Genomic DNA, 10,016 nt, shown 5'->3' on the forward strand with positions numbered 1-10,016 from the left:
AAAAATTGGTTTCTTAGTTAAAAGGCGAAAAAAGAAAAAAAAATTTGCAGTAGTGAAGGTCTTTCGGTTCTTCTACTCTTCAGCCTTGCTTGCCTTGGTCCTGCCAGGTATTCAGGAGAGTGTTGAATTTCCCTGCGATACACTGTTCCTCCGTGTATAAATCACAGTCCTGATTTTAAAGCAGGCTGTATTTGTGATCCAGACTGCCTTAATTTGTGTTCACGTAAGAGTCAGTTTGTGGCTCAGCCTCTGGGTGGCAGTGTTTTGGGGTTGGCCTCTGAGGCTATACGGCTTCTCTACTTAAAACTGGTTTTCGAGGCTTTGCTTTTGTAACCTTTGATGACCATGACTCTGTAGACAAGATTGTCATTCAGAAATACTATACTGTGAATGGCCACAACTGTGAAGTAAGGAAAGCCCTATATAAGCAAGAGATGGCTTGTGCTTCATCCAGCCAAAGAGGTTGAAGTGGTTCTGGAAACTTCAGAGGTGGTCGTGGAGGGGGTTTTGGTGGGAATGACAACTTTGGTCATGGAGGAAACTTCAGTGGTCGAGGTGGCTTTGGTGGCAGCCATGGTGTTGATGGATATGGTGGCAGTGGGTATGGCTATAAGGGATTTGGTAATGATGGAAGCAATTTTGGAGGTGGTGGAAGCTACAATGATTTTGGAAATTACAAAAATCAATATTCAAATTTTGGGCCTATGAAAGGAGGAAAATTTGGAGGCAGAAGCTCTGGCCCTTATGGTGGTGGAGGTCAATACTTTGCCAAACCACAAAACAAAATTGGCTATGGTGGTTCTAACAGAAGCAGTAGCTATGGCAGTGGCAGAAGGTTTTAATTATTGCCAGGAAGCAAAGTTTAGCAAAATAGGAGAGCCAGAGAAGTGACAGAGAAGCTACAGGTTACAACAGATTTGTGAACTCAGCCAAGCACAGTGGTGGCAGGGTATAACTGCTACAAAGAAGACATGTGTTAAACAATACTCATGTGAATGAGGGGGGGGAACTCAAGGACTGTATTTGTGACTAATTGTATAATAGCTTATTTTAGTTTCTGTTCTGTGGAAAGTGTAACGCATTCCAACAAAGGGTTTTAATGTAGATTTTTTTGCACCCATTCTGTTGATTGCTAAATGTAATAGTCTGATCATGATGCTGAATAAATGTGTCTTTTAAAAAAAAATAAGATACAATGACAGAAAATTTCCCTGACTTGGGGAAGAAAAAAGTAAAACAAGCCCAGGAGCACAAAGAGTCCCAAACAACATGAACCCAAAAATACTGACACCAAGATATATGATAATTAAATTAGCAAACATCAGTGATAAAGTAAGAATCATAAAGGCTTCCAGAGAGAGACAGAAAGTTACCTACAAGGGATCTCCCATTAGACTATCAACTGATTTCTCAAATGAAACACATCAAGCCAGAAAGGAATGAAATGAAGTATACAATGTGATGCAAAATAAGGGAACAAGTTTAAGAATACTCCATCCAGCAAGGCTATTATTCAAAATTAAAGGGGAAATCAGAAGCTTTGCAGACAAAAAGGCTAAGGGAGTTTAGTAATACCAATCTAGCAATGTAAGAAATAATAAAGGGACTGTTGTAAAAAGAAGAAGTAGAAAGAGAAGAAGGAACACAAAAATAAAGAATAAAAATGGCAACAAACAAGTACCTATCAATAATAACTGTAAACGTAAATGGATTAAATGCTCCAATCAAAGGACATAGGGTAGCTGAATGGATAAGAAAACATAACCCATATATATGCTGTCTACAAGAGACCCCCCTTAGAACAAAGGACTGACACAGACTGAAAGTGGAGGGATGGAAAAAACATTTCAGGCAAACGGAAATAAAAAAAAGCAGGGGTAGCAATACTTATATCTGACAAAATAGACCTCAAAGTAAAGGTCATAACAAGAGATAAGGAAGGCCACCTCATAACACTAAAGGGATCCATCGAACAACAGGCTATAACTCTAGCAAACATATATGCACCCAATACAGGAGCATCTAAATATATAAAAAAGTTCTGGAAGATATCTATGGAGAGATAGACAGCAATACAATCATAGTAGGGAATTTTAATACCCCATTGACATTACTGGATAAATCTTCTAGACAAAAAAATCAACAAGAAAACAGTAAGCCTAAATGACACTCCAGAACAGATGGAACTATTTGACTTCTTCAGAACATTCCACTCCAAATTTATGAACTATACATTCTTCTCAAGTGCACATGGGACATTTTCAAAGATATACCACATGTTAGGAAACAAGATAAGTCTCTAAAAAATCAAGAATATTGAAACTCTATCAAGCATCTTCTCAGACCACAATGGCATGAAATTAGAAATAGACTACAATAAAAGTGCTCAAAAACATACAAATACATGGAGGCTAAATAGCATTGTCTTGAACAATGAATGGCTTACAAGATAGATAAAATAAGAAATACAAAACATACTGGAAACAAATGAAAACAAATACACAATAATCCAAAACCTATGGGACACAGTGAAAGTAGTTCTGAGAGAGAACTTCATAGCACTGCATGCCTACCTCAAAATACAAGAAAAACTGGTAATAAGTTATCTAACACTACAACTCAAAGAATTATAACAAGAACATGAAGAAAAGTTCAGAACAAGTAGAAGGAAGAAAATAATAAAGATCAGAGCAGAAATAAATGACATAGAGACAAAAAATACAAAAGATCAATAAATCCAAGAGCCAGTTCTTTGAAAGGATAAACAAGATTAATGAATCTCTAACCAGGCTCACCAGTAAAGAAAATGGGAGGACCAAAATAATTTGGAAATAAAGGAGTTGAAATAACAACTGACCCCACAAGTATACAAAGGGTTGTAATAAAATACTATGAAAAACTTTATTACAACAATCATGACAACCTGTACTAAATGGACATATTCCAAGAAAAATACAACCTTCTAAAACTCCATCAGGAAGAATCAGAAAACCTGAGGTTGATAAAAACTGGTAAACTTGAAGCAGTAATATAAAAAACTTCCAGAAAACAAAAGCCCTGGTCCATACAGATTAACAGGGGAGTTTTACCAAATATTCAAAGAAAAACTAACATTTCTATTCTGCAAACTATTCCAAAAAATTCAAGAGAAAGGAACATTTCCAAACTCTTTCTATGAGGCCAGCATCATCCTAATTCCAAAATCAGGTAAAGACACTACAAAGAAAGAGAACTGCAGGCCAATAACCCTGATGAACATACACTCTAAAATGCTTAACAAAATTTTAGCAACCCAGATCTAGCAACACATTAAAAAGATCATACATCACAACAAAGTGAGATTTATTCTGAGGGATGCAGGGTTGGCACAGTAATTTCAAATCAATAAATGTGATACAGCACATAAACAGACTGCAAGACAAAAATCACATGATCATATGAATTGATGCAGAAAAAGCATTTGACAAAATCCAACACCCTTTTTTGGTAAAAACTCTCAGCAAAGTAGGCCATATAAGACAAACTTACAGCCAACATCATACTCAATGGGTAAAAACTAAAACAATTTCCCCTAAGAACAGGGACAAGTCAGGAATGCCCTCTTTCACCACTGTTGTTCAACTTAGTTCTGGATGTCCTGGCCATAGTGATCATACAAGAAAAATAAATAAAAAGCATAGAAATTGGAAAAGAGTTAGTAAAACTCTCACTATTTGCAGATGACATTATACTGTACATAGAAAACTCTAAAGACTCCATCAAAAAACTACTAGATTTAATAAATGAATTCAGAAATGTAGCAGGATACAAAATTAATACCCCATAATCCATAGAATTTTTATATACCAATAGTGAATACTCAAAAAGAAAAACTAAAAAATAATCCCACTTCCCATTGCAACAAAAAAAAATCAAGATACTTATGAATAAACTTAACCAAAGAGATAAGAGTCCTGTATTCTGAAAACTACAGGATGTGTAAAAAGATATGGAAGAAGATATAAAAATGTGGAAGACGCCGAACCGGTTTGGCTCAGTAGATGGAGCGTCGGCCTGTGGACTTGGGGGTCCTGGGTTCGATTCCGGTCAAGGGCATGTACCTTGGTTGCGGGCACATCCCCACTGGGGGGCGTGCAGGAGGCAGCTGGTCGATCTCTCTCATCAATGTTTCTGGCTCTCTATCCCTCTCCCTTCTTCTCTGTAAAAAATCAATGGAATATATTTTTAAAAATGTGGAAGAATATACCATGTTCATGGATTGGTAGAGTAAACATCATTAAAATGACCATACTACCCAAAACAATCTATAGATTCAATGCAACCTCTATTAAAATACCAATGATATATTTCACAGACCTAGAACAAACACTCCAAAAATTCATATGGACACAAAAAAGATCCGAATATCTGCAGCAATCTTGACAAAGAACAAAGTTGGAGGAATCACAATACCAGATATCAAGTTAAACTACAAACCACTGTATTCAAACCAGTCTGGTACTGTCAGAAGAACAGGCATGTAGGACAATGGAACAGAACAGAAACCCAGAAATCTACCCAAGCCACTATACTCAATATTTGACAAAGGAAGCAAAAACATACATTGGAGCAGAGACAGTCTCTTCAATAAATGGTGTTGGGAAAATCAGAACGGTACATGCAAAAAAAAATGAAACTAGACCACCAACTTTCACCATACACAAGAATAAACTCAACATGAATAAAGACTTAAATGTAAGACGTGATACCATTAAAGTCCGAGAAGAAACCATAGACTCTAAAATCTCAGACATCTCTCGTAGCAATATGTTTACTAGTTACATATCCCAGGACAATGGAAAGTAAGGAGAAAATAAACAAATCGGACTACATGAAAATAAAAAGTTTATGCACTGCCAAATAAACCATCATCAAAATAACAAAAGAGCCCACTACATGGTAGAATATATTTGCCAATCATACATCTGATAAGGGGTTAATCTCCAAAATAATTATGGAACTCATACAACTTAACAAAACGAAGACAAAAATTCCAATTAAATATTGGCAAAGGGCCTAACCAGTTTGGCTCAGTGGATAGAGCATCGACTTTTGGACTGAAAGGTCCCAGGTTCGATTCCGGCCAAGGGTATGTACCTTGGTTGCAGGCATATCTCCAGTAGGAGGTATGCAGGAGGCAGCTGATCGATGTTTCTCTCTCATCAATGTTTCTAACTCTCTATCCCTCTCCCTTCCTCTCTGTAAAGAAATCAATAAAATATAAAAAAATGGCAAAGGACATAAATAGACACTTCTCCAAAGTGGACATACAGAAAGCCAAGAGACATATGAAAAAATGCTCAGTCACTAATCATCTGAGAGATGCAAATCAAAATAACAATGAGCTATCACCTCACACCTGTCAAAATGGCTATCATCAACAAGTCAACCACTGACAAGTGTGCTTAAGGTTGTGTAGAAAAGGGAATCCTAGTACATTGCTGTGCATATGCAGACTGGTGCACCCACTGTGGAACACAGTATCGGGTTTCTTCAAAAAATTAAAAATGGAACTCCCATTTGACCCAGTCATCCCACTTCTAGGAAAATATCCTAAAAAAACTGAAACACTCATCAGAACGAATATATGCACCCTTATGTTCATACCAGCACAATTTATGATAGCTAATACTTGGAAAATTTTTAAGTACTCATCAGCATATTGGTGGATAAATTAGTGGGTAACTATGGTACATTTACACCATGGAATATTATGAGACAATGAAAAAGAAATAACTCTTACTATATGCACTAGAATGGATGGACCTGGAGAGTATTATGCTGATCAAAATAAGCCAGTCAGAGAAATATAAGTATAACATGATCTCACTCATATGTGTAATTTAATGAACCAAATAAACTGATCATCAAAAGTAGACTCAAAGTCATAGAAGCATGAACAGACTCTTGAACCTCAAAGGGAAAGCAAGGGCGGGTGGAAAATTATCAACCAATTAACTAGTATGCATATATACATAACCCATGGACACAGACTATGGGGTGGAGAGGGCCTGGACGGAAGAGTATGGGAGCAGGCTGGAAAAGGTTTATTGGGAGAAAAGGAGGACCTATGTAATACTTTCAACAATAAAGATTTAAAAAACACAATAAATAAATATTTATTTTAAAAAAGAGACTTAGAAGTGGGTGGAAGGTATAATGCTAAATACTCCTCTCTGCAACTCTCCCCTCCTTTTAGTCCATGGACCGTGGCCATGAATAAACAAGCAGAAAGTAGGGGCCTTTGTAAATAAAGCCAAACTTAAGTGAAAAAAAAATCAAAAAGGCAGATTTTCCCATAAAGGCAGTGGGTGATCACTGCAGAAGGTGGAGAATTACTATGACAACACACTTAGAAACCAAATATGGCAGTAAGGGCACATGCAATGTTACTGCCTGACCTCCACAATGGATGGGACAAAAGAAAATGTAAAATTCATGGAGGATAAAAAGAATTTCTCAGGTGGAAAAGAGGTTTCCCTGAGGAGCAAGCTACAAGCAGGGCTCAGTGCCCATATCTTGGATCTGGTACTTGCATTGCACAAAAGGCATCAATACAACCCTAAACATTCCATTGTGTGGATCTACCACTTTCCAAGAAACAGGATACTCCTGCAATTAATCTATATATTTCCCTGGGGCTCTCAGCAAGGGACATGGTAGTGATTAAGAGTCTAAAACACATTTTTTGCCTATGGGCAAGAGGTGAGATCAGAAAAAAATTAATCTGACTCCCACCATTTTTATAGCAGAGATAGGAATAGGCCTTAGGTTAATTGAAATAATCTGCAGCCCAACCAACATGGTTCAGTGGTTGAGTGTCCACCTATGAACTAAAATGACAGTTTAATTATGGTCAGGACACGTGCCCAGGTTGTGGGCTTGATCCGCAGTGGGGGGTCGTGCAGGAGGCAGCTGATCGATGTTTCTCTCTTATAATTGATGTTTCTATCTCTCCCTCTCCCTTCCTCCTTGAAATAAATAAAAATATATCTAAAAAAGAGAAAATCTAGTTTCTCTCAAACAACCCCTTATAGCAAGACCAGGTTTTTCAGAAATATTACCCAATTTTTGAAAATCGCCAAGGTGATTATATATATATATCCCTAATATGCAAATAGACCAAACGGTGGAACAACCAAACAACTGAAAAATCTAGTTGCTATGATATGTGCTGACCACAAGGAGCATGCGCATAACATGGCAGGTGTTGGCCCTGTGGTGGGATGGTGGAGCAGGTGAGTGGGGGTGCCAGACCAAGGTGGGGCACTGGTTGCTGTCATCAGGGTGAGCCTCTGGTGGTTACTGAAAATTCTTCGCTCCCGCGTGCCGTGGTACTGCCTGGTGCTCGCACCTGCTGCCAACATCAGCCCTGTATGGACCCACTGCCAGCACCGAAGCCGCCGCTTGCACCCGCTGCCAGTGCCTGGCGCCGGCCCCAATAACTCAATGCCATCAGCAGGTGTGAGCAGCAGTTGCTGGCCCTGATCACCCCTCAGGGCTTCTCCACCTCCTCCTGCTCCTGAGGGGCAATTGGGGCTGGCAGCCACTTCTCACACCCCCTGCTGGTGAAGGCCCTGCTTGTACCCACAGCTGGTGCCAGAGCCACCGCTCTCACCTGCTGCTGGCACTGGCTCTGCTTGCACCCACTGCTGGAGCCAGCCCCACTTGTACCTGCTGCTGGCACCTGGTGCTGGTCTCAATCGCTTGGCGCTGTCAGCTGTGCAAGCCACATCTGTTGGCCCTGATCACCCCTGAGGGCTTCTCCTCCTCCCCCTGCTCCTGAGGGGTGATCAGGGCAGCAGCTGCCACTCTCACACGCTGACAGCGCTGGCCCCGCTTGCACCCACTGTGGGTGCAGGCCCTAATCACTCCATGCAGTAAGCGGGTGCAAGTGGGGCCAGCGCTGTCAGCATGTAGGAGTGGTGACGGTGGGAGTGGGGCTGCCAGCAGAGAGGGGATCAGGGACCGCAGTGGGAGGGACCAGGATGGGGCATGATGGATGGGCCGAGACCCACCCCTCTTCCCACTGCCGCCTCGCGACACAGAGTTCCTTTCAAGGTTCATGAATTTGTGCAGAGCCCCTAGTACTTATATGAAACAAAATAGATTTAAGTTAAAATTTTTCATATGAGACAAAGCAGGTCAACGCATAATGATAAAAGTGTCAATTCAAGATAAAGATATAACAATTATATATATACATGCACTCAACATATTAGCACCTAAATATATAAAGCAAATATTAACAATTAAAGGGAGAAATAAACAGCAATACTATATAGTAGAAATACTCAATACTCCACTTTCCATAATGTGTAGGACACCCAGACAGAAAATAAATAAGTAAACAGAAGATTTGAACAATACTATACATCAAATTAAACTAACAGATATATACAGAACATTTCATTTATCAGTAACAGAGTATACATTCCTTTCAAATGTACACAAAATTTTCTCCAGGAAAGGTTCAGTAATTTTACAAATGTATCATTCTCTTGCGATATGTTGATAATACATCAAATTATGCATATATGGAATCATGGTTTATGAAAATCTTTGTACTGTCCAGTTATTTTGATTTTAAACCTAAAACTGGTAATAAATAGCTAAAAATGCTTACAAATAAAATTAATCAATCAGCTAAAAGTCATGTACACTGAAAAATGTAAGATGGTTATCAAATTAAAGCAGACATCATAAATGGAAAGACACCCCACATTCATGGATTGGAAGAATTAATATTTTTGAAATATTGGTAATCCCAGGTGATCTATAGATTCAATGGAATTCCTAACAAAATTCTAGTGGCTTTGTTTTTCTTTTTACAAAAATGGGAAAAATATCTAAATGTCTTATGAAATGATGAAAGACCAAGAATAGCCAAAGTGATCTTGAGAAAGAAAAATAAATCTGGAGTATTACTTTCCTGATTTCAAAATATATTACAAAGCAACAGTATTATAACAATGTGGTACTAGCATTAAAACAGACACATAGATCAATGGAGTCGAATAGAGAACTCAGAAATAAAATTATGCACACCCAGTCAGTCATCTAATCATCAACATGAGATCCCAGAATACATAATACAGGAAATATAATATCTGCAATAAATGCCTCCACTTACAGGATACCTATCTCAGTAGTACAAACCTAAAGTTGCATTTGCAAAACTTTTCCCTCCTAACCTACATTTTGGGGGATCTCCTCAGACATTTCCTCTTAAAGCTAATGTTCTCCAGAGTGGACATTTAAGCTATGGAAAAACTAGATAACCATATCCCAAACAATGAAATTGGACATTTATCATCCACCATACAAAAATTATACCAAAATGTATTAAAGAGTTAAATTTAACATCTAAAACCACAAAACACTTAGGAGAAAACCTAGGGGAAAAGCTTTTTGACATTGATCTTCACAATTATTTCTTACATTTGACACCAAAAACATAGGCAACAAAAGCTAAAAGAGACAAATGAGACTATATCAGATGGAATCTTTCTTAACAGCAAAAGAAACAATTAACAAAATGAAAATGCAATCTAAAGAATAGATAAAATATTTGTAAACTATATATTCAATAAAGGCTTAATATCCAAAATATATAAGGAACTCCTATAACTCAATAGGAAAAAAAAATCAAATCATTTAAATAAAAAATGGGCTAAGGACATAAAGAAATATTTATCCAGAAAAGACATATAAAATATATGACTATCAAAAAATACAAATTAAAACCACAATGAGAAATCATCTCATTCTTCTTAAGATAGCTATGATTAAAAAAAAGATAAGCATTGGCAAAGATATTGCAAAATGAACCCTTGTAGGATCAGTGAAAATATAAACTGGTGTAGTCACTATGGAAAACAATGCAGAGGTTCCTCAAAATTTTAAAAATAAATCTAGCATATTATTTAGCAATCCCAGGGAATCTGCATTCCCAAATAAATTGTAGTATTATTCAC

At 37.8% G+C, this 10,016-nt stretch overlaps 1 pseudogene; it reads left to right on the plus strand.

Moving 5' to 3' along the window:
* LOC102247852 overlaps positions 1-850 on the plus strand; it is a 7,093-nt pseudogene extending 6,243 nt beyond the window's left edge.
* The last annotated feature ends 9,166 nt before the right edge of the window (positions 851-10,016 follow it).

Source organism: Myotis brandtii, unplaced genomic scaffold (assembly GCF_000412655.1).
Source record: "Myotis brandtii unplaced genomic scaffold, ASM41265v1 scaffold3791, whole genome shotgun sequence".
NCBI lineage: Eukaryota > Metazoa > Chordata > Mammalia > Chiroptera > Vespertilionidae > Myotis > Myotis brandtii.